This window comes from Ambystoma mexicanum, chromosome 11, assembly GCF_040938575.1.
Source record: "Ambystoma mexicanum isolate Mex_15411 chromosome 11, UKY_AmexF1_1, whole genome shotgun sequence".
In the NCBI taxonomy this organism is placed as follows: Eukaryota; Metazoa; Chordata; class Amphibia; order Caudata; family Ambystomatidae; genus Ambystoma; species Ambystoma mexicanum.
In genome coordinates, this window is record NC_090934.1 from 423,106,508 (window position 1) to 423,132,490 (window position 25,983).

Sequence of the window (25,983 nt, forward strand, 5' to 3'; positions counted from 1 at the left end):
CAGGACTGAACCCAGATAGCCCCCAGCCGGGGCTGCTGGGGTCTCAAAAAATTTCTGGATGCCTGCTCCCGAGACTGCTGGGCTGAGTCCGGATGCCCGGGGGTGGGCATCATGTCAGCACTCCCCCCCAAGGCCCCTCCTAAAATTGTTCTTCCCCCTGGCCCTGGTTTGTCTGGGAAGTTCTGATGGAATTTCTTCACCAATCGAGGCGCATGAACGTGGTCACTAGGCTCCCATGACCTTTCTTGTGGTCCGTAGCCCTTCCAGTCGATTAAATAAAAAAGCTTTGATTTAACCATCTTAGAGTCCAGGATGTTTTTAACTTCAAATTCAGGTTCCCCATCTATGAGGACGCGGTCAGGTGGTTTGGCTAATTTAGTCCCAGCTTGAGCTGGTTTTAGAAGTGAGACATGAAAGACAGGGTGAATCTGCATGTTAGAGGGTAATTCCAATTTGACGGCCACCGGGTTGATAATGGCCTTGATGGTGTAAGGTCCCAAATATCGAGGATTAAAAGTTCGAGTTCCTTTCAGAGGTATGTGTTTTGTAGCCAGCCAAACTTGATCCCCAATCTGGTATGGTGGAGTGTCACTTCTATGTTGATCAGCATTTTTCTTGTATTTTTCTTTTGCTTGTTTCAAATGTTTTGATGCCTCTTTAAAGGCTTGTGTACTAGTAGAGTGCAGGTGAGTTACTGCAGGCATTTCTAAGCGGTGAGGCAAGTCGAGTTCTGAGGTGCGAGGATGATACCCAAAGATAGTATAAAAGGGGCTCTGTCCAGTTCCTGAATGTACTGAGTTATTGTATGCGTATTCAGCAATCCATAAAATATCCTTCCAGTTGCTTTCGGTTTGGTGTAGCATGCAACGTAGGTATTGTTCGAGAGTCTGGTTGGTCCTCTCCGTTTGACCATCCGTCTGGGGATGGTGACTGGTTGATAACCTTACGTTGATTTGCGCCAATTGACAACATTTCTTCCAAAATTGCGAAATGAATTAACTACCTCGGTCAGAGACCAATATGGAAGGAAATCCATGGATTCGCACAATGTTTTCGAGAAATTCCTTGGCCAAAATTGAAGCGGAAGGTAATCCTTTTAAAAGAATAAAGTGGGCCATCTTGAAAAAAAGATCCACGATAACTAGAATGGTATTGAATCCATTGCATGGAGGCAAATCAGTAATAAAGTCTAAGGACAAAGTGTGCCATGGTGTAGGCGGAATATCCAACGGTTGTAAAAGGCCAGCTGTTTTTTTCTTCTGACTTTTGTTTTGGGCGCGGATACCACAAGACAGCATGAACAACTTTACATCCTTTCGCCAGGTGGGCCACCTGAATTGTCTTTTAATTTTAGCCTCGGTTTTTGTGATACCAGGTTGTCCTTCATCAGAGCATCATGATAATTGGAGATGACTAGTTCTTGTAGTTCCTTGTGAGGTAGAAATAATCGCCCTTGAAAGTAAGGTAGATCATTGATGACAGAATAGTCTTGGCCTTTCTTTACCCAGTCCTGCAGGGCTGCTGGATCGAAAAGTTGTTGGACTTTGAAATGAATGTCTTCTAAAGTCTGTAGCGTAGTTATGCCGAGGATTCTTTGTTCTGAAATTATAGGCACCGGTTCCGGGTTGGAATATGTTTCTCCCATTCCTATTCGGGATAATGCATCTGCCTTGCCGTTTTTACAACCTTTTCGATAGGTGATCACGAAATCGAATTCGGCAAAGAATAATGCCCATCGAAGTTGACGCGACGATTGGGCCTTGGCTGTTTTTAAATTCTGCAGATACCGGTGATCTGTGATGATTGTAGTAATGGTATGCCTGGCACCGAGAAGATAATGCCGCCAAGCCTTAAAGGCTGATTTGATGGCTAACAATTCTTTATCGGTGATCGCATAGTTCAACTCGGGTGCCGAGAACTTTCTAGACCAAAATGCTACTGGATGAAGTTGACCGGTTTCTGGATAGGACAGCTCCCATGGCTAAACTGGATGCATCGGTTTCCACTATATATGGAAATTCGGGGTGTGGATGCTTTAAGACAGGCGCAGACGTGAATTTCAATTTCAATTCTTGGAAGGCTCTTTCAGCCTCTTCAGTCCACAAGAAGCGTTTGTTCTTTCGCAAAAGTGCTTTGATGGGGTGTACCACATGTGAGAAGTCCGGAATAAATCTGCGGTAGAAATTAGCAAATCCAAGCATGCTTTGTGCCCCTATAACTGAATTGGGTGATGGCCACTTGAGAATTGCGTCCACCTTTCGAGAGTCCATTCGGACCCCTTTCGGAGTCAGGGTGAATCCAAGGAATTCGACTTCTGTAGTATGAAAAACACATTTTTCCAATTTTGTATGTAACTTCTGCTGGCGTAGTTTCTCAAGGACTGCACAAACGTGCTTAACATGGTCTGATTCTGAAGAGGAGTACACTAGACTATCGTGTATGTATACAACAACACAGGCGTCAATGAGTTCACGAAGGACATCGTTCATAAAACACTGGAAGGCTGCTGGTGCATTGCACAACCCGAAGGGCATCACCTGATATTCGAATAATCCGTACTTGGTGCGAAAGGTAGTCTTCCATTCATCGCCCTTCTTTACATGTACCAGATGATATGCCCCTCAGAGATCTAACTTGGTATAGATGCAAGTGTCCTTTACTTGGTCTAGTAACTCGAGGATCGGAGGCAAGGGGTATCGTTTTTTTACCGTAATCTGATTTAACGCGCAGTAGTCTATACACGTTCTAAGGTCACCTTCCTTTTTAGGCACGAAGAATAAAGCTGAGGATGCCAGAGACTTGGATGGCTGAATGAAGCCATTAGCAAGGTATTGATCCAAGTATTGTCGTAGGCGAAGATTTTCGGGCTCAGTAAGGGCGTAGATCCTACTGCAAGGAGGTTGTGCACCTGGTAAGAGGTCGATTTGACAATCGTATGGTCTGTGAGGCGGTAATGTGTTTGCCTGTTCTTTTTGAAAAACATCTTGAAAGTCTTGATATTCCTGAGGTAACTGCGCGACTGGGGCAGTAACTGTGGCCAGGCCTTTGTTCAAAGGTTCTTTCGGGTAATAGGTATGTGCACAATCCAGGAAGGTCACTTTCTTCTCTCGCCAATCAATACAAGGGTTATGTGTTTCTAACCATGGCATTCCCAGAATGATTTGGAATTGCGGGGCCTTGATTAAGTCAAACACAATAGCTTCTCGATGCCCGTCTTGACCCAACAGTGTCATCTCTGTAGTGGAATGAGTTACGGGCCCTGAGGCTATTTCAGTTCCATCGACTGTGGTGATGACATCCGAAGTGGTCTTCTTGCAAAGAGGTAGATTCATCCTTGAAGCCAAATCGTGGTCCATGTAATTTCCTACGGCCCCACTGTTAATATATGCTCTTACTGCGTGCATAGATGATGGCTGCTTTGGATCAACAAGGACCATTGGTATGATGAGGTGCGAGGTCTGAGTGTCCATCTTCAAGCTCAGCAAGCGGATCTCTACGCTTGTCGGGCGTGGTTGTTTCCCGAATCGGGTTCTCTTTGGCCTTTATCAGCAACTCCTACCACCTTCTTGGGTGGTTTTGCAGGGCAATCCTGTAGAAAATGTCCTGAGGTTCCGCAGTACAGACACAATTGCATCTGCCGTCTCCTTTCTCTTTCCTTTTGCGTTAACGGTCCTCTAACCCCCCCCGATCTGCATAGGTTCAGATGCATCAGTCCCTTTGGAGGCAACATTGGGCTTAAGTAATACCCGATTCTCGAACTTGGCTCGGTCAGCCTTTCTATTCTGGAGTCGATGGTCTAACTGGACCACTAAGTCTATGTACTCTGCGCAATCCTGAGGTGGGTTCACAACTTGAGCCAAAACGTCTTTGAGTTCTCCCCGAAGTACACAGTGAAATAATGTAACTCGCTTTTCCTCAGGCCATCCGGTTTCCACCACCAACCTATTGAAAGTTGCAATATAGGTTAACAGATCCTGGTTACCATGTCGTAAGGATAAGAGTTTGTTATCCAGAGCCTGTCACTGTGAATGTCTGGCGAATAGTTTTTCCATGTTCATTTGAAAACCTTGAAAATCCCGGAGAAGGGGGTCATCCTGGTTGACTAGTGGAATGGACCAATCTGCTGCGCTGCCACTAAGATATGATAACACGAAGGCTACTTTGGCTTGGTCATTCGGAAAGGCTCCAGGTCTGCATAAAAAGTGCAAGCGGCATTGATTCATAAACACTGCAAACCTTTTTGGGTCCCCAGCAAAGTGTTCAAGTGGAGCTAAAGGGATAGTTCCTGGTAAAATCACTTGCACAGGATTGCTCGATGAAACAGGGGTTGGATTCCCCCCAAGTCCAGGTAGGGGTGTTTGCCCAGCTTGGTTTTGCAGCAATTGCCTAGCAAGATCATACGTGCACTCCTTTGACACAATCAGTTCTCTCCTGAGGGCATTAGTCTCTTGACGGGCAGAGTGCACTTCCGCTCTAAGTTCCCCTAATAATTGGGCCAGTTGGTCAGTTTCTGAGGTCTCCATAACGCCCGTGCGGGGATTTGTAGATGGGCTTCGCGTTCTGTAACGCTTACCTGATTCCCACGGGGGCGTCAATCGGAATTGGACTGCTAAGGTCTTCACCAGCGTTATTCGTAGTGCAGAGACGGCTGACTGGACCGGCCTTCCTAGCTTCGTCTGCTTGATTCGTAAAAGTAGTTTCCTAAAAGCAGGAGGAGGGGAATTAGCCACCCAGTGGATGCAAGGAAACACTTGTTTAATTTGTTCCCTCTAAGCACCCCGATATTCCCCTTTTGTTTTCTCACCTTATTGTTTGTAATGATGAGCTCTCCATCCTTCACCGAGCGCAGGGGCACGTAGAATCCCAGTTGCTTCACTGGTTTGAAGATCTTGGGCGAGTACCAGATGTGTTGGACTCCACGATAACTAGAATGGTATTGAATCCATTGCATGGAGGCAAATCAGTAATAAAGTCTAAGGACAAAGTGTGCCATGGTGTAGGCGGAATATCCAACGGTTGTAAAAGGCCAGCTGTTTTTTTCTTCTGACTTTTGTTTTGGGCGCGGATACCACAAGACAGCATGAACAACTTTACATCCTTTCGCCAGGTGGGCCACCTGAATTGTCTTTTAATTTTAGCCTCGGTTTTTGTGATACCAGGTTGTCCTTCATCAGAGCATCATGATAATTGGAGATGACTAGTTCTTGTAGTTCCTTGTGAGGTAGAAATAATCGCCCTTGAAAGTAAGGTAGATCATTGATGACAGAATAGTCTTGGCCTTTCTTTACCCAGTCCTGCAGGGCTGCTGGATCGAAAAGTTGTTGGACTTTGAAATGAATGTCTTCTAAAGTCTGTAGCGTAGTTATGCCGAGGATTCTTTGTTCTGAAATTATAGGCACCGGTTCCGGGTTGGAATATGTTTCTCCCATTCCTATTCGGGATAATGCATCTGCCTTGCCGTTTTTACAACCTTTTCGATAGGTGATCACGAAATCGAATTCGGCAAAGAATAATGCCCATCGAAGTTGACGCGACGATTGGGCCTTGGCTGTTTTTAAATTCTGCAGATACCGGTGATCTGTGATGATTGTAGTAATGGTATGCCTGGCACCGAGAAGATAATGCCGCCAAGCCTTAAAGGCTGATTTGATGGCTAACAATTCTTTATCGGTGATCGCATAGTTCAACTCGGGTGCCGAGAACTTTCTAGACCAAAATGCTACTGGATGAAGTTGACCGGTTTCTGGATAGGACAGCTCCCATGGCTAAACTGGATGCATCGGTTTCCACTATATATGGAAATTCGGGGTGTGGATGCTTTAAGACAGGCGCAGACGTGAATTTCAATTTCAATTCTTGGAAGGCTCTTTCAGCCTCTTCAGTCCACAAGAAGCGTTTGTTCTTTCGCAAAAGTGCTTTGATGGGGTGTACCACATGTGAGAAGTCCGGAATAAATCTGCGGTAGAAATTAGCAAATCCAAGCATGCTTTGTGCCCCTATAACTGAATTGGGTGATGGCCACTTGAGAATTGCGTCCACCTTTCGAGAGTCCATTCGGACCCCTTTCGGAGTCAGGGTGAATCCAAGGAATTCGACTTCTGTAGTATGAAAAACACATTTTTCCAATTTTGTATGTAACTTCTGCTGGCGTAGTTTCTCAAGGACTGCACAAACGTGCTTAACATGGTCTGATTCTGAAGAGGAGTACACTAGACTATCGTGTATGTATACAACAACACAGGCGTCAATGAGTTCACGAAGGACATCGTTCATAAAACACTGGAAGGCTGCTGGTGCATTGCACAACCCGAAGGGCATCACCTGATATTCGAATAATCCGTACTTGGTGCGAAAGGTAGTCTTCCATTCATCGCCCTTCTTTACATGTACCAGATGATATGCCCCTCAGAGATCTAACTTGGTATAGATGCAAGTGTCCTTTACTTGGTCTAGTAACTCGAGGATCGGAGGCAAGGGGTATCGTTTTTTTACCGTAATCTGATTTAACGCGCAGTAGTCTATACACGTTCTAAGGTCACCTTCCTTTTTAGGCACGAAGAATAAAGCTGAGGATGCCAGAGACTTGGATGGCTGAATGAAGCCATTAGCAAGGTATTGATCCAAGTATTGTCGTAGGCGAAGATTTTCGGGCTCAGTAAGGGCGTAGATCCTACTGCAAGGAGGTTGTGCACCTGGTAAGAGGTCGATTTGACAATCGTATGGTCTGTGAGGCGGTAATGTGTTTGCCTGTTCTTTTTGAAAAACATCTTGAAAGTCTTGATATTCCTGAGGTAACTGCGCGACTGGGGCAGTAACTGTGGCCAGGCCTTTGTTCAAAGGTTCTTTCGGGTAATAGGTATGTGCACAATCCAGGAAGGTCACTTTCTTCTCTCGCCAATCAATACAAGGGTTATGTGTTTCTAACCATGGCATTCCCAGAATGATTTGGAATTGCGGGGCCTTGATTAAGTCAAACACAATAGCTTCTCGATGCCCGTCTTGACCCAACAGTGTCATCTCTGTAGTGGAATGAGTTACGGGCCCTGAGGCTATTTCAGTTCCATCGACTGTGGTGATGACATCCGAAGTGGTCTTCTTGCAAAGAGGTAGATTCATCCTTGAAGCCAAATCGTGGTCCATGTAATTTCCTACGGCCCCACTGTTAATATATGCTCTTACTGCGTGCATAGATGATGGCTGCTTTGGATCAACAAGGACCATTGGTATGATGAGGTGCGAGGTCTGAGTGTCCATCTTCAAGCTCAGCAAGCAGATCTCTACGCTTGTCGGGCGTGGTTGTTTCCCGAATCGGGTTCTCTTTGGCCTTTATCAGCAACTCCTACCACCTTCTTGGGTGGTTTTGCAGGGCAATCCCGTAGAAAATGTCCTGAGGTTCCGCAGTACAGACACAATTGCATCTGCCGTCTCATTTCTCTTTCCTTTTGCGTTAACGGTCCTCTAACCCCCCCCGATCTGCATAGGTTCAGATGCATCAGTCCCTTTGGAGGCAACATTGGGCTTAAGTAATACCCGATTCTCGAACTTGGCTCGGTCAGCCTTTCTATTCTGGAGTCGATGGTCTAACTGGACCACTAAGTCTATGTACTCTGCGCAATCCTGAGGTGGGTTCACAACTTGAGCCAAAACGTCTTTGAGTTCTCCCCGAAGTACACGGTGAAATAATGTAACTCGCTTTTCCTCAGGCCATCCGGTTTCCACCACCAACCTATTGAAAGTTGCAATATAGGTTAACAGATCCTGGTTACCATGTCGTAAGGATAAGAGTTTGTTATCCAGAGCCTGTCACTGTGAATGTCTGGCGAATAGTTTTTCCATGTTCATTTGAAAACCTTGAAAATCCCGGAGAAGGGGGTCATCCTGGTTGACTAGTGGAATGGACCAATCTGCTGCGCTGCCACTAAGATATGATAACACGAAGGCTACTTTGGCTTGGTCATTCGGAAAGGCTCCAGGTCTGCATAAAAAGTGCAAGCGGCATTGATTCATAAACACTGCAAACCTTTTTGGGTCCCCAGCAAAGTGTTCAAGTGGAGCTAAAGGGATAGTTCCTGGTAAAATCACTTGCACAGGATTGCTCGATGAAACAGGGGTTGGATTCCCCCCAAGTCCAGGTAGGGGTGTTTGCCCAGCTTGGTTTTGCAGCAATTGCCTAGCAAGATCATACGTGCACTCCTTTGACACAATCAGTTCTCTCCTGAGGGCATTAGTCTCTTGACGGGCAGAGTGCACTTCCGCTCTAAGTTCCCCTAATAATTGGGCCAGTTGGTCAGTTTCTGAGGTCTCCATAACGCCCGTGCGGGGATTTGTAGATGGGCTTCGCGTTCTGTAACGCTTACCTGATTCCCACGGGGGCGTCAATCGGAATTGGACTGCTAAGGTCTTCACCAGCGTTATTCGTAGTGCAGAGACGGCTGACTGGACCGGCCTTCCTAGCTTCGTCTGCTTGATTCGTAAAAGTAGTTTCCTAAAAGCAGGAGGAGGGGAATTAGCCACCCAGTGGATGCAAGGAAACACTTGTTTAATTTGTTCCCTCTAAGCACCCCGATATTCCCCTTTTGTTTTCTCACCTTATTGTTTGTAATGATGAGCTCTCCATCCTTCACCGAGCGCAGGGGCACGTAGAATCCCAGTTGCTTCACTGGTTTGAAGATCTTGGGCGAGTACCAGATGTGTTGGACTCCATGGTAAATGGCAAGGAGCCGTAAGTATAATGTCTGTAGAGTTCAATTGTCTGTTATTAACTCGTTTTTATCCCTTTTGTATTGCAGCTTAATCCGAGAAGAGTTCACCTAAAGTGCTGCAGGTTGCGCGTGGGTAAGAGTCTGTATCACCCAGCATTGTCTGGTAAAAGCGAAATAAATGTCTTTAACAAGTGTTCTTTCCTCCCACAGGTGCGGCGTTAAAGAGCTGGAACGCCGATGAAAGATGCCTAGGGGAGCGGTAAGTCTGGTGAGTATAATATGGTTGCTTTGATTGTCTTTGTTAGCACCCGGTTCACCTTGTTCTCTTTGTCCCTTCCAGGTTCCACGGATGCCGTGATGTAATGATGGCTGCAGCGCTGAACCGGGGAGATGCAGACTGGTAAGTATGGCACGGCGCGCCTGCTAGCGATGCAATGCTTTTATTTCCGACGTGTCTTTTCCAATTCTGAAGTGCGGCGAATTCGGGAACAGATGAAAATTAAAAGGTAAGTTCTTGTTCTTATCTCTCTTCCTTCTAGGATGGTGTCCAGGTTCGAGGCGGCCGTGGCAGAGGACTGGATGCTGCAGGCACGGTGAGCGTCACGCTGCTGAAGTGCAGAATAACGCAAAGCATGGGCTGCTGTTCGGGCGTGGTTTAAATAGCCTGCAAAGTAGTCCCAGGTAAGAAGTTCCCCAGAACCACACTCGAGTAAAAATAGTCCCTGTAAAAAAATAGTCCCATCCAGGCCTCACGTGGGCTTTGATTCATTTGCAGCATGGTCTGCAGGAGGTAAGTAATGTCTATGAGCCTGGCGCCTATGGCGCCAGGACTGATGTCTATTATGAGCCTGGTGCCTAAGGCGCCAGGACTGAACCCAGATAGCCCCCAGCCGGAGCTGCTGGGGTCTCAAAAAATGTCTGACACATACATGCGTACATCACGCGCAGCGATTTCATCTTAGTTTTCTTCATTTACAGCATTGCTTAGCTCCTTGCTCCCAGCATGTACCTGCCGTAGCATTGCGCACTCTACTCAAAGGAGTAGGAATCTACGTGATGAGTTAGTTAATACTAGACCACCTTTTAAAGCACCCATCACACAACGGACTGGCACGTACCCGTGCTTACATTGCACTAATTGTAGCTTTGTACTAAAGGGAAATATCATACATCATCCACGCACCGGCAGAAAAATCAATCTGAAAACATATGGCACTTGCCAACATCATCTATAGCATTAAATGCCCATGTGGTAAATACTTCATAAATCAGTCCACAAGAAGTGCCAAAACATGCTGGAATGAGCACCGTTCCTGTATTCGCAACAGTAACATGAATTCAGCAGTAGCCCGTCATTGGGTTAAAGAAGGCCACAATCTCACACAAATAAGATTTCTTATTTTGGAAGTTTTGACGAAGATCAACGCACATGAAGATTTGGGCTAGTGACTGAATAAAAGAGAAACTTTCTGGATTGATAAATTGGGCAGTTTGTTACCAAATGGTCTCAACGAAGTGATCAACTTTCATTGTTTTATTTGAACACCATGTTTAGCATTTTGTGACTATAGTTCCCCCAATCAGGGGTTTGGCATCAGACCATGTTTTGTAACTTATCGGCCAGTTTAATAGGTTTTATATTTCAATTGATTATCCTATGTATTTGTAATTTTGTTGCATTGAACATACCATTGCTTTCTGGTTTAGCAGCACAGACATTCTCCCGGACTTAGGTCTGGGAGCCAAGGTGCCGCCAGTGGCGTCACCGTGGTCTTTGTAAGCTACACACTCATTTACATATCATTAGGGATAGGTGGTGGCGACACCGCCCATGTTCTGTGAAAGCTATACACACATTTACACACTTTTAGATTATATCATTAGCAATGTTTTTCTACATATTACCTCTGTTGATTTTATTCCATAGTATTTTTTCTATGTCCATTTTTATTTAATTTTTCTTATTTGTTCTTTAATTTCCAACACATGCTGCTCATTAGCCTCTCCACATGTAGATTTGAACATCACACCATTCGTATTATTTTTTACTAGTTTATTTAGGTTACCACCATACATGCGTGCATCACGCGCAGCGCATTCATCTTAGTTTTCTTCATTTACAGCATTGCTTAGCAACGCATTTGCAAGGTATCCTCCTTGCTCCCAGCATGTACCTGCCGTAGCATTGCGCACTCTCTGCACCGCGCGGCGAGTTTTGAAAAGTAGATACGTTGCTTAGCAACGGTCTAGCACGAAGCCTTCGGCTCCTCAAACGCACCCCGCCTAGGCAGGACGCGGACAGCAGGCTATTGCCGCATCTACTTTCAGGTACGCCATTTAGAGCAGCCCTTCCTTTATAAGGAGCTGTGACCACCATGCACATTCTGATCTGGACATTTCTGCCCCACAGATGTTACTCAGTTGCCAAGAGACTTTAAGTGGAAGAGTTGACATTTTTGATTGCATCGTACATACAGGACATTTCCTGTTCAGATAAAGGTCACATAGCATTCAGGTAACCCCCTCCTCATTTTCCTCTACTGACATGAATCATTTTACGTTCACTTCACTAACTCACATTATTAATTTCTGTTTTTTTTTTTCACGCGATCACAACTGAAACAATTGGCGATTGGTATGTTATGATTACTTTTGCATGTCATATTTACTTTTGCACTAATGATATTGTTACTCACGAATTGCATGTTTATGCATGGGCTTTGATTAATGATAACAGATACAGCATTTGACTTGCCCTGAAGAAGGAGATTTACTCCAAAATGCATTGGCATTGTTGGTCAATTATTTGGATGCTGTGACATATTTGCTTTCTCACTAAGAAACTATTAGTGACCTGCTTTTTTTGAAAAATTGATTTTTGAATATAAATGTGTTCTTATGAAACTACAAACAATGCAGTATGTGATGATTAATTTCAAACCCATTTAAGTTGGATGCATTTGATTTAGAAAATTCAAGACCCCACAATCAGTGATTTTGGAACTATTTGGAAAAATTGATTGGGACCCAAAGGAGAGCGACTGCGTGGCTCGGCTTACTACCTAGCCTTCGGTTCTGCTTATTTCTAAAAGGTTACATGGAGAAAGTTAGTGATTGGTTGCAGGGTAATATCATCAGTGGTTAGCCCCCGTGCCCTAATTGGTCCATCATCAAGCCCCCAAGCCTGGGACCATCATTGTTCCCAGCCCGCATGTACCTGGTGTTAGCAATAATGTGTGACTATGTGTCAGTGGACGACAATGGACAGGTCCTGCTACTGTCATTAGAGCGCTCCGTTCCCATCGTCGCCTGTGTCTGAGTTGTTACGACTTTGTTGCAGACTTTGTCCCAAACTTGGGACACCAGTGCTTCTTCAGTCTTCGGGAGATGGCGTCGTTTCTGGTCGGCCTGGTCACGTGTTGAGGGACCGTGGATGAGGCAGAATGATGGGGATTTGATTTGGATTTTGCTCCGGGTAGTCGCAGCAGTGGCAGGTGTCACTTTGGCTTGGAGAGCGCGGAATGTGGATTGCAACATCGCAACCTAGGCTGCGGTGGCTCCAGCCAGAGGCTGTTCTGCATGCTCAGCACCTTGTAGCTCTGTATAAGCAGCTCTTGGGCCTGTCGACTCTGGTCTGAGACCTACTTTGGCTTGGTTACGTGTTGTGGCATAAGGTCCATAAGGCGAGAGGTGTGGGGTGCGGTGTGGTTCCGTGTACATTGGTCCAGTTGTAGAGTCCCGTCTCCAGGGTTAGTAGCGTGAAGCCTCTGCAAGCATACACACAAGCTCTTCCGGCGTCTTGCATTTCTGCGATGCGTTTGCTGGCCTATGTGAAAAAATAATGACGATGTACGTCTGTGAGTGTACACGGACCCCTAAGTCATAGCACTGAGCATGTTCTTCGTGTGGGTTGGTGTGTGTCTGATCCAGGTGCACGGCAGCACATGTATTTCAGTTTGTTGCAGCTAAGTCGTCGTGTCATCTCTAACGATGGCAGCTCCGGTTGTAAACGTGTTAGTCAAGCTGGTCCATGCGATCAATCTCAGCTCCGTCTTGGTTCCCACCTCATGCTTTGGGTGGGATGCGGCCTGGTCTCACAGTTGGAGCGTGGTCACGGTGGATCTTGACATCCGAGGCAGTGGACAGAGGTGCAAGCTCATCTCGCTGAGGGTACTTTGGTCATGATGTCGTCGGCCATATGTCGTTTGTTCGTGGTTCTGGGGAAGAGACTGTCCCATTTTCCCTCTTCAAAAGAATAGGCAGAGATGATAACAAATGTATCAGGAAGAACAGCAAAAGAAGGAAGAAAGTGCAGACGAGCAAAGGAAGTATGAAAACAGACAGAGAACAATCGAAGAACGAGATAGGCAAGACAGGAAGAAAGAAGAGGAGGAAACACAGAAATTAAGTATGCTGGGATGAAGGGAAAAAGAAGAGCAAAGGGCGAATGAAAGAAGGGAGGAAAGAAGACATGAAGATGAAAGAGTTAGATGTGATGCAAGAAAGCGCAGAGAATTAGACAATGAAATGGAGCAAAAAAGGAGACAAAGAGAGTGCGATATTGATTGCATTCAGAAGGAGTTAATGGAACCAATTCCAGTAATATCATGGGGCAATATAGAGGAGTTCCTCCCATCAAAGGGAGCAATGTAAGGGCCGTCTAGGGTAGCCCTAGAGGAGAATGTTCACATAGGGAGCATCGGAGATAGGATTGATAAGGCCTATCAAGACTTAAGGGAAAGCAGCAAACCCGGAAGCCGAGGGAAGGGAGAACAATCCCTGGTACTTCAATCACGAAGCAAAGAAAGAGACCCATTTAGTCTCGAGCACAGACCCTTGGCCTTAGACAAGCTGACTTTAAATAAGGGTGAAATGGACAAAAGCCATACTAGCTGGGGGCTTGATATGTCAGACGAAGAGAGAGAAACCTTCCTTGGGTAGGAGGGAGGAAGTGCATGGGGTCCTGAGGGATGTCTGCAGACGGACAAGGAAGTAAGCTGGTCTGATTTAGAGCGGCCTAAGGATAGGATGCTAGATCATATAGCGTATCCAGAGTGACCTAAAGGACGATCGCATAGCGAGAAGGGAGAGACACCACTATATGTGATACAGCAGTTTTTGGGATTATGCAACTATGTTAGAGTGTGGATATTTGATTATAGTTCATACAGAAGACCGCTTATGCAGGCTCTGAAGAAAGTACAAGTAAATAAGGAAAAAATAAAATGGACTAAGGAAATGGAGGGAGGAATTGAAGAGTTAAAGAAAGCAATTTGTACAGCTCCAGTTTTAGGAATTCCCAACTATGATGAGGAATTCTTTTTGTTTTCACATACGAATGGGGCAGTCCTGGTAGCAGTGCTTACACAGAGGGCTACAGTGGGCTATAAACCCCAGGCATATTAAAGTGGGATTTTAGATCCAGTTATGAGAGGGCACTTTCCTTGTGAACAGTCGCTGTCAGCAGCCACGTTCGCAATAGAGAAGTCTACTAGTATTGTGGGAGGGTGTTCTATGATATTGTTTGCTGAGCATGTTTTTTTGCCATTTTGGAGAAACCTAAGGGTACATTGACATCTCAGAGGGCTTCTGCATATGAGGTGGTTATATCGAATCCAGCAATCAAAATAGTCAGGTATAAAATAATCAACCCTGCCATGTTTGTAGCCAAACCTGTGGTAGAGGGTGATCATGTGCATGATTGCGCTATGAGGAATTCTATGATGACATGCCGCGCGTAAAGGGAAATGTGTTAGCAGGGGAAATTTTCTTTATTGATGGGTCTTCAAAAATTTATCAAACTGATAAGGAAAGGCTTTCAGGTGCTCCCGTGGTGAGGCATAGTTCATAGACATCACGGTTGGAGATGTGACCTTGGGCATCAGTGAAGAGTTAGTGGTGGTGTTCGGCAGGTCCATAGACATCACGGTTGGAGATGTGACCTTGCGTTTCTGGCTGTGACACTAAGAGGCATGACCTTGGAATTACAATACTGACTGTAATCTTGAATGATGGTTTGGATCTTGTCCTTTGCCTGCAGGTTTGTTTACATGTTCCTTCACATGTACTGTATTTTATTGCATTGTTTCATTTCCAGGTTGATGACTTTAAGGATTCCCAATCCTTCATGGCCCGAGAGTACTTCCTTCTTGTCAGGTGGCTGGAGAAAAGAATACATGTGGTCACCGGAAGAGCAGAAGAAATGGTGCAATTCTTCCTGCTCATCACCCAATGTCTTGATCTTTGATGCACCAGTAACCCTGTTATTTTGTGAAAAAAGTGTGCAGCCTGTTAAATGCACAGGAAATGCACAGGAGACGGGTTATGGGATTCATCCTCCCAATGTCTTTGAATGGCCCAGCCGCCCCCCAGCTTCAGACCTACTTGGGAACTCTAGTCTCGTCCCTCTGTCTGTTCATTTGTGGAGACAGGGATGCTCAATGTTTTTGTGTGTAGTTATCTGTGCACTGCTGTGTACATATTTAAAGATCTTCTAAGAAACAGTCTCCACTTAAAGGGGACAAATAGTCTTTTTATTTCTCATAAATGGTCTCTATCATGAAGTTCGTGAAAGGCACTGTAAGGTACCTAATATCTTTGGAGAGAGCTGTTCTCATTGGATTTGATGTTTACATAGACCTTTAGGGAAGGTTGTTTTATTACTGTATGAGGCACACAAGGACTTTGTTCCAAGGTATAGGTGCTTCCTATCACATCATTCATGGAATCAATGTGCGCCGAAAAAATGGCGCACGTGTGCAAAAACGTGCGATTCGCAGTGAAATAGTGAAAATCGCAGTGCAAGTGCGATTATCGCACAGAAAACATCGCACATCAATTCATGGAAGTCCGTGCACGCGCAAAATGTGGGATGTGCGCTGAAAAAGTGTGCGGCGCATGCTGGCGCACGCTGGCGCACAGGTCATCGAACGCCGTGCGATAAGGCCACAGCGAATTCGCACATAGCGCGGCGCACATAACAAAAGTAGGCGTAACACGGGGCGTCACACGCAGAATGGGGAACAACTCGTGAAAATGTGGGCGTCACGGGGGAAGTACAGGAGGCAAGTGCGCAGAACGCTCACACGCTCGCCTGCAACACGTATTCATGGAATCGAATAGGGAAAAACAGCGCACGGCCAAAGACGCGCACAGGCCCATACATGTCCGCCACACGAAAGCAGGCGGTCGCGTCCCTGCGTAGGAAAAAAATGTGTGCCAGAGAAGGCCCACACGCGATCAGGCCTGGGGGAGCGTGTGCGTGTATCTCAGAGGTGCGCGAGAAGTTTCACATGCGTTCGGGCCTGGGGAAGCGGGGTACGTGTATTTCAGGGGCTCGCGAGAAGTTTCACACGCGATCGGGCCTGGGGGAGCGTGTGCGTGTATTCCAGAGGTGCGCGAGACGTTTCTCACACGCGATTGGCCTGGGCACGTGTATTTCAGGGGTGCGCGAGAAGTTCCACACGCGATTGGCCTGGCCGCGTGTATTTCAGGGGTGAGCGAGAAGTTCCACACGCGATTGGCCTGGGCGCGTGTATTCCAGAGGTGCGCGAGAAGTTCCACACGCGATTGGACTGGGCGCGTGTATTTCAGGGGTGCGCGAGAAGTTCCACACGCGATTGGCCTGGGCGCTTGTATTTCAGGGGTGCGCGAGAAGTTCCACACGCTATTGGCCTGGGCGCGTGTATTTCAGAGGTGCGCGAGAAGTTTCACACGCGATTGGCCTGGGCGCGTGTATTTCAGGGGCTCGCGGGTGTTTTCACATGCGTTCGGGCCTGGGGAAGCGGGGTACGTGTATTTCAGGGGCTCGCGAGAAGTTTCACATGCGATCGGGCCTGGGGGAGCGTGTGCGTGTATTCCAGAGGTGCGCGAGAAGTTTCTCACATGCGATTGGCCTGGGCACGTGTATTTCAGGGGTGCGCGAGAAGTTCCACACGCGATTGGCCTGGGCGCGTGTATTTCAGGGGTGAGCCAGAAGTTCCACACGCGATTGGCCTGGGCGCGTGTATTCCAGAGGTGCGCGAGAAGTTCCACACGCGATTGGACTGGGCGCGTGTATTTCAGGGGTGCGCGAGAAGTTCCACACGCGATTGGCCTGGGCGCGTGTATTTCAGGGGTGCGCGAGAAGTTCCACACGCGATTGGCCTGGGCGCGTGTATTTCAGAGGTGCGCGAGAAGTTCCACACGCGATTGGCCTGGGCGTGTGTATTTCAGAGGTGCGCGAGAAGTTCCACACGCGATTGGCCTGGGCGCTTGTATTTCAGAGGTGCGCGAGAAGTTTCACACGCGATTGGCCTGGGCGCGTGTATTTCAGAGGTGCACGAGAAGTTTCTCACACGCGATTGGCCTGGGCACGTGTATTTCAGGGGTGCGCGAGAAGTTCCACACGCGATTGGCCTGGCCGCGTGTATTTCAGGGGTGAGCGAGAAGTTCCACACGCGATTGGCCTGGGCGCGTGTATTCCAGAGGTGCGCGAGAAGTTCCACACGCGATTGGACTGGGCGCGTGTATTTCAGGGGTGCGCGAGAAGTTCCACACGCGATTGGCCTGGGCGCGTGTATTTCAGGGGTGCGCGAGAAGTTCCACACGCGATTGGCCTGGGCGCGTGTATTTCAGAGGTGCGCGAGAAGTTCCACACGCTATTGGCCTGGGCGCGTGTATTTCAGAGGTGCGCGAGAAGTTTCACACGCGATTGGCCTGGGCGCGTGTATTTCAGGGGCTCGCGGGTGTTTTCACATGCGTTCGGGCCTGGGGAAGCGGGGTACGTGTATTTCAGGGGCTCGCGAGAAGTTTCACACGCGATCGGGCCTGGGGGAGCGTGTGCGTGTATTCCAGAGGTGCGCGAGAAGTTTCTCACACGCGATTGGCCTGGGCACGTGTATTTCAGGGGTGCGCGAGAAGTTCCACACGCGATTGGCCTGGGCGCGTGTATTTCAGGGGTGAGCCAGAAGTTCCACACGCGATTGGCCTTGGCGCGTGTATTCCAGAGGTGCGCGAGAAGTTCCACACGCGATTGGACTGGGCGCGTGTATTTCAGGGGTGCGCGAGAAGTTCCACACGCGATTGGCCTGGGCGCGTGTATTTCAGGGGTGCGCGAGAAGTTCCACACGCGATTGGCCTGGGCGCGTGTATTTCAGAGGTGCGCGAGAAGTTCCACATGCGATTGGCCTGGGCGCGTGTATTTCAGAGGTGCGCGAGAAGTTCCACACGCGATTGGCCTGGGCGCTTGTATTTCAGAGGTGCGCGAGAAGTTTCACACGCGATTGGCCTGGGCGCGTGTATTTCAGAGGTGCACGAGAAGTTTCACACGCAATTGGCCTGGGTGCGTGTATTTCAGGGGTGCGCGAGAAGTTTCACACACGATTGGCCTGGGCGCGTGTATTTCAGAGGTGCGCGAGAAGTTTCACACGCGATTGGCCTGGGCGCGTGTATTTCAGGGGTGCGCGAGAAGTTCCACACGCGATTGGCCGGGGCGCGTGTCTTTCAGAGGTGCGCGAGAAGTTCCACACGCGATTGGCCTGGGCGCGTGTATTTCAGGGGTGCGCGAGAAGTTTCACACGCGATTGGCCTGGGCGCATGTATTTCAGAGGTGCGCGAGAAGTTTCACATGCGATTGGCCTGGGCGCGTGTATTTCAGGGGCTTGCGGGTGTTTTCACACGCGATCGGGCCAGGGGGAGTGGGGTATGTGTATTTCAGGGGCTCGCGGGTGTTTTCACACGCGATTGGGCCTGGCGGAGCGGGGTACGTGTATTTCAAGGGCTTGTGGGTGTTTTTACACACGATCGGGCCTGGGGGAGCGGGGTACGTGTATTTTAGGGGCTCACGGGTGTTTTCACACGCGATCGGGCCAGGGGGAGCGGGGTACGTGTATTTCAGCGGCTCGCGGGTGTTTTTACATGCGATCGGGCCTGGGGGAGCGGGGTACGTGTATTTCAGGGGCTCGCGGGTGTTTTTACACGCGATCGGGCCTGGGGGAGCGGGGTACGTGTATTTCAGGGGCTCGCAGGTTTTTTCACACGCGATCGGGCCTGGGGGAGCAGGGTACCACTCACCGTCTGCCTTGCGTGTAGAAGAACGCGTAGCCAACACCCACCCGCTGTGAAGCAATAGCGTGTGAACCCCAACGCCTGCAAAACACACGCACCGCACCCCACGAAAAGCAACGCCCGTGCGCGATACGTCACAGACACGCATACGCGATAAGGGCCTTTGGTCCAATGGAATCGCGTATGCGTGCTGACGCGCTTACGCGCTAAGGGCCTTTCCTCGATTCACACGCTGACGTGCAGAATTTTCACATGCCAAATCACTCCGTATCAAGCTGGCCACGCGTAAGCACACGGAAGACCACGCTCCTGCCCAAAAGGCCGAATTACTGCCCCCCAGAGCCCCGAGCAGCCTCCCACGAGCCATCTGCTGCTGCCTGCCTCCCTGCTGCCACTGTGCCCTGCCATTTGGTGCCTGCACATCAGCCATCTGCAGGGGTCCAGTTGCTGTGTCCACCCCTGCTGGAACAGAACACTCCCGACTGGGATACCATCACTCCACAGCCCAGCCCCAGGACCCAGTTGCCCACCCACGCCTGCCTCGGGGGTCACCATGTCGGGGAAAACACCATCCGAGACCACTGGCGACCCCCAGCCAGAGGGGCAGAGGGCCACCAGCTTCAGTCAGAAGGAAGTTGGTGTCCTGGTGGAGATTGTCCTGGGGCATTATGATGCCCTCTTCGGATCACCACGCGCCGACAAGGAAGGACGGGACAGGATCTGGGACGACTTCGTGGTTGCCATCAAGGTGGAGGGGGTGGCAACCCGCAACATCAAGCAAGTCAAGAAGCGCTGGGAGGACTTCAGGTCCAGGACCCTCATAAAGGCCCGGCGCCTCGTGGAGGGGGGCCGGGGCAGCATGAGTACCATCCAGCTGAGGGTCCTGGAACGCGTACGCCCAGCGCTCCATGCCCAGATCCTTGAGAGGCAGACCCATCTGGAGTCGAGCGGTAAGTGCCCAAGCATTGCTGTGTGAGACAGGGCATGTTGCAGCGTGCTGGTTGTCTGATACTTGCCTGTATGTGTGACATAGGCCATGTACGCGTGTGTGTGTGCAGGGACATCATGGTCATGCATGTGAGACCAGTAATGTGTGAAGCACATGGTTGGTGTATTTGTCTAAATGTAACATGGGGAGCCCTATGCGGAATGGACACATGAGAGCATGCCAGTCTCTGTTCCTGGACATGTGTGTGGGTGAGGGATGGGTGCTGATGCCATGTACATGTATGGTGTCCATGTCTGTGTTTCTGACCTGCGTGTCTGTGACTTGTGGATGCCATGGATGCATGACACATGTCTGTCACAATGTTCAGATTCACTGATGCACCCTAGTTATCCTTGCATCCACTGTGTCTGGGGTGTAAGAGTCCAGATGGATGAAAGTACGTTGAAGTGTGTGCATGTGATAGGCATGACCCATGATGCATGTGAGTCCAAAAACAACATTGTATGCTTCAAGAGTCCCTTGGACATGTTTGCTTATGTCCATAGCATGCGCCATACCTGTTACTGCATGTGTTTTGCCTGCACTGACCCATGTGTTGTGGAGGGACATGATGGAAGTGATCTTTGACAGTGCCACTCATCTGCTATTGCTTCCTGTCTAGGGGACCATTGTACAGTACCCTGATGCTTGTGTTCTATGTCTCCCTCTACACAGCGCAAAGTGAAGAAGAGGGCGTAGACGGTGCTGTGGAGCTAAGCGGCGTGGATGCCCCCACGGCTGCAGCGGAAGGGGTGGGTGAGCCCCCACAGGGGCTTGCAACGGCGGAAGACGGTGTGGAGCCATCCATGTTGGTGGTTTCCACAGAGGAGGAGGAGGCCGCTACTGAGCCGCACATGGGGCCTGGTGGGGGCATCCCTGCTGGTGCAAGTGGTGCAGTCCAGGGGCAGGAGGCAGCACAGGTCGCCGTGGAGGTGCCTGTGCATGTCACTGTCCCTGACACTATGACTGCACCACATGCACCAGCAGGGATGCCCCATCCCAGGCCCGTCCGCAGGTAGGGGGGATGTCCATGTCATCTGACTCCCCTCCACCTGCGGACGAGGGGACCCCTGGCCATATGGAGAAGGTCCTGATTGGTGTCGCGTTGCGCACGGCTGTCATTCGTGATGAGGTGCGTGCTTCCCGGGGGGAGCACGCACGTCATCACGAAGAGCACCGTGCCAACGTGGCCCAGTTGGGAGCGGTCATGGTCGGGGGTCTCGTACATGTGTCGGGCACTCTGGCGACCCTCTCCTCCTCTGTGGAGGCTATGCGCCAGTTGTACTCCATGCCGTCTTCCGGCCCAGATGCCACCAGGGCCCCCTGTGGACCTGCCCCAACCAATGCAGCCACCTCGGTGGGGATCCCATCCCTGCCACAGTCGGGAGTCGGAGGTCCAGCAGGGGTGGACACACCAGCAACTGGACCCCAGCAGATGGAGGATGTGACGACATCATCGGGCAGGGCACGTGCACGACGGCGTCAGTGGTTTCCATCAGCCTGGATGCCGTCGTGCTGGCACAGGCAGTTGCGTCGGAGCAGCGGCAGGCTCGACGTGGGAGGCATCATGGCTCGGGCCATCAACATCAGGGGTGCAGGTATCGGCCGGAGGGCAGGAGAACCCTGGAATGGGAGTGGCTTCCGTGTGGGAGCGGTTGGGCCAGCAGATAGGTGCTGAGCGGCAGCGGGCAGAGGAGGAACGGCTCACAATGGTCAGGGCGGAGAGTGCCTCAAGGGTCTTCGCAGGGAGTTGGAGCTGGACACTGCATTATCCCTGCGGGACCTCGGGGCCAGGGAACATGCCCGCCTCCAAGCCATTGAACAGGAGTTCGATGATGCCCTGGCCCATGACAACAACTAGTGAGCCGTCGGACTAGCCCGCTGCCCTTGGAAATAGTTATGTAGTTAGTGTTAGGTTTCCTTTTATTTATTTTGGACCTTTTGGACAATGGGCCACATTTTTGTATATAGTTTTATTTTATTAGGTAGTATTTTTATGTAGGTTTCATATCTTCAGTTGGGATCATGTACCCTGGTTTGTTTATCTGTATATAGTTGACTGTTGGATTTTTTTATTTTTTTTTGGATTTACCCATGGAGCAATGGTTTTCGGTTTTGTTTTTACCTTGGATTTAAGTTCTTGAACTGTGACTTTGGACACCTTTCCTTTGGATTATGATTTGTCGTTTTTCATTATTTTACGGACATGCTGCTTTTGGTTTTTGATTCCCATTGTCATTTGTTTATTTTTAATTCCATTGATGCTGTTTTTAATACATTTTTTTCATCAAACTTCAATGTGTAGTATCATCTCATTGGTATCATGCATATCATGATATGGGTTTTGAGATTCACTGACACCCATTGGGTGTATGTGAGGGCCATGTGTTCATTTCCAAACTTGCTATTGGGGTTCTATCATGTCATTGCCATTTCTACGTGGGTGGATGCAATACTCGAGGGGCCGTGGTGGGTGTACAGGGGACACCTGGGAGGACCCACACTGCCAAATCACATGTAGGACTCCCCGGCGTCCCTGAAATACACGTACCCTGCTGAAATCGCGTGTGAAAATTCTTGCGCACCCCTGAAATACACGTACCCTGCTGAAATCACGTGTGAAAATTCTCACGCGCCCCTGAAATACACGTACCCTGCTGAAATCGCGTGTGGAACTTCTTGCGCACCTCTGAAATACACCGCCCAGGACAATCGCGTGTGGAACTTCTCGCGCACCTCTGAAATACACGCGCCCAGGACAATCGCGTGTGGAACTTCTCGCGCACCCCTGAAATACACGCACATGCTCCCCCAGGCCCGATCGCATGTGGGACTTCTGGCGCACCCCTGAAATACACGCGCACAGGCCAATCGCGTGTGAAACTTCTCGCGCACCTCTGGAATACACGCGCCCAGGCCAATCGCATGTGGAACTTCTCGTGCACCTCTGAAATACACGCGCCCAGGACAATCGCGTGTGGAACTTCTCGCGCACCCCTGAAATACACGCACACGCTCCCCCATGCCCGATCGCGTGTGGGACTTCTTGCGCACCCCTGAAATACACGCACACAGGCCAATCGCGTGTGAAACTTCTTGCGCACCTCTGGAATACACGCGCCCAGGCCAATCGCGTGTGGAACTTCTCGCGCACCTCTGAAATACACGCGCACAGGCCAATCGCGTGTGGAACTTCTCGCGCACCCCTGAAATACATGCACACGCTCCCCCAGGCCCGATCGCCTGTGGAACTTCTCGCGCACCCCTGAAATACAGGCACACGCTCCCCCAGGCCCGATCGTGTGTGGAACTTCTCGCACACCTCTGAAATACACGCACATGCTCCCCGAGGCCCGATCGCGTGTGGAACTTCGCGCGCACCTCAGGAATACATGCGCCCAGGCCAATCGTGTGTGGAACTTCTCGCGCACCCCTGAAATACATGCACACGCTCCCCCAGGCCCGATCGCGTGTGGAGCTTCTCGCGCACCTCTGGAATACACGCGCCCAGGCCAATCGCGTGTGGAACTTCTCGCGCACCTCTGAAATACACGCGCCCAGGACAATCGCGTGTGGAACTTCTCGCGCACCCCTGAAATACACGCACATGCTCCCCCAGGCCCGATCGCATGTGGGACTTCTGGCGCACCCCTGAAATACACGCGCACAGGCCAATCGCGTGTGAAACTTCTCGCGCACCTCTGGAATACACGCGCCCAGGCCAATCGCATGTGGAACTTCTCGTGCACCTCTGAAATACACGCGCCCAGGACAATCGCGTGTGGAACTTCTCGCGCACCCCTGAAATACACGCACATGCTCCCCCAGGCCCGATCGCATGTGGGACTTCTGGCGCACCCCTGAAATACACGCGCACAGGCCAATCGCGTGTGAAACTTCTCGCGCACCTCTGGAATACACGCGCCCAGGCCAATCGCATGTGGAACTTCTCGTGCACCTCTGAAATACACGCGCCCAGGACAATCGCGTGTGGAACTTCTCGCGCACCCCTGAAATACACGCACACGCTCCCCCATGCCCGATCGCGTGTGGGACTTCTTGCGCACCCCTGAAATACACGCACACAGGCCAATCGCGTGTGAAACTTCTTGCGCACCTCTGGAATACACGCGCCCAGGCCAATCGCGTGTGGAACTTCTCGCGCACCTCTGAAATACACGCGCACAGGCCAATCGCGTGTGGAACTTCTCGCGCACCCCTGAAATACATGCACACGCTCCCCCAGGCCCGATCGCCTGTGGAACTTCTCGCGCACCCCTGAAATACACGCACACGCTCCCCCAGGCCCGATCGTGTGTGGAACTTCTCGCACACCTCTGAAATACACGCGCCCAGGCCAATCGCGTGTGGAACTTCTCGCGCACCCCTGAAATACACGCACATGCTCCCCGAGGCCCGATCGCGTGTGGAACTTCGCGCGCACCTCAGGAATACATGCGCCCAGGCAATTCGTGTGTGGAACTTCTCGCGCACCCCTGAAATACATGCACACGCTCCCCCAGGCCCGATCGCGTGTGGAGCTTCTCGCGCACCTCTGGAATACACGCGCCCAGGCCAATCGCGTGTGGAACTTCTCGCGCACCCCTGAAATACACGCACACGCTCCCCCAGGCCCGATCGCGTGTGGAACTTCTCGCGCACCTCTGGAATACACGCGCCCAGGCCAATCGCGTGTGGAACTTCTCGCGCACCCCTGAAATACACGCACATGCTCCCCCAGGCCCGATCGCATGTGGAACTTCTCGCGCACCACTGGAATACGCACGCCCAGGCCAATCGCATGTGGAACTTCTCGCGCACCTCTGAAATACACGCACACGCTCCCCCAGGCCAGATCGCGTGTGAGACTTCTCGCGCACACCTGTTCCCGAAACCCGTAATACATGTTCCCCGCTTTGCGTTTGCTGTTTGCCAGTCCGGTAAACTGGTACAGGGTTGGCGCAGCCCTTTGCGATGGTTTTGCGATCTTGATGGCTTTTCCTTGCGCGAGGCGTTCTTGGGGGCATAACTGGCGCTGCTGCAGGGTCGCTGCGCCACTCTGCGCCACGTCTGCTTTTGGAGGCGAGAATCCATGAATACGCTGTGCGCGGAAATTGATTTTATCGCACGCGGCTGGCGCAGACATTCGCACGGGCACGCTGTGCGCCAGCCGCGTGCGACACTTTTGTGAGGAATTCCATGAATCAGCCTACTGATCTTTCTGTAGGAAAGTTTGCCATATTCCCTGACTTCTGTGAGAGATCCCACTGACAAGTTATAAGTGGGGCCGTTGGAATTACATGGGAATGCATGAAGGATGTAAACGGACTGGATTTCAGAAATGTATTTAGGCCCTGCCGGAACGGAGGCATTCGTGACTTAGTAAACATAGGCATGGCCATGGTTGGCTCTCAGGGGTAATGCTGGACTGGACTGGCCTATGGAAATAACACTTGTAGGTGGTTAATGTTTTCAGATCACTGTCATCAGTCCGTGACTGCCTTTGGGGAAAAGTCCCTCTAGAGCAGTGGTAGTCAAACTGCGAGGCTGAACCCCATAGGGGTGACTGAAGGATGGCCAGTGGCTGCGCGAAGCTCTTTAAAACAGGATTGCCATGACTGTTTTTAATAGAAAATATTAGCATTTATGCCTTGTAGTTGGGTCCAGAAACAATATTTCTACAGCATAAAAAGGTTTGAAGATCATTGCTCCAGAGGCTAAGCCAGGGCTAATCGCATCTTTCTCTCTCTGTCTCTCTCTGTCTCTCTGTCTCTCTCTCGCTCTCTCGCTCTCTCGCTCTCTCACGCACTCACTCTCTCACTCACTCACTCAATCACTCACTCTCACTCTCTCTCTCACTCATTCACTCACTCTCTCACTCTCTCACTGACTATCTTCCTCTTCTCACTCACTCTCTCACTCTAAAGCTCCTCTAAGGTATCTGTCCAGGGTGGTGTTAGGTATAGACCAATGTATGCAGTATGAGGGGGGTCCCTCCCATTGAGGAGGCCCACTGTTACAGGATTTGCAAAGGCCCGTGCCTTCTGTTGCAGGGTTATTCACTCACTCATATTACTCTTAAATGAATCAGTTTGCTTTCAAAAAGGACAAAAGCCTCTTTCTCTCTCCAGGTTCCAATCACATCTCCTCGTCCTACCAGGACACTCCTCTGGCTTGTGTCACTTCATTCACCTTTTTGCGAAGACCAGGCTGTTGCTGGGAATATAACACTGTGCCCTTGTGTGC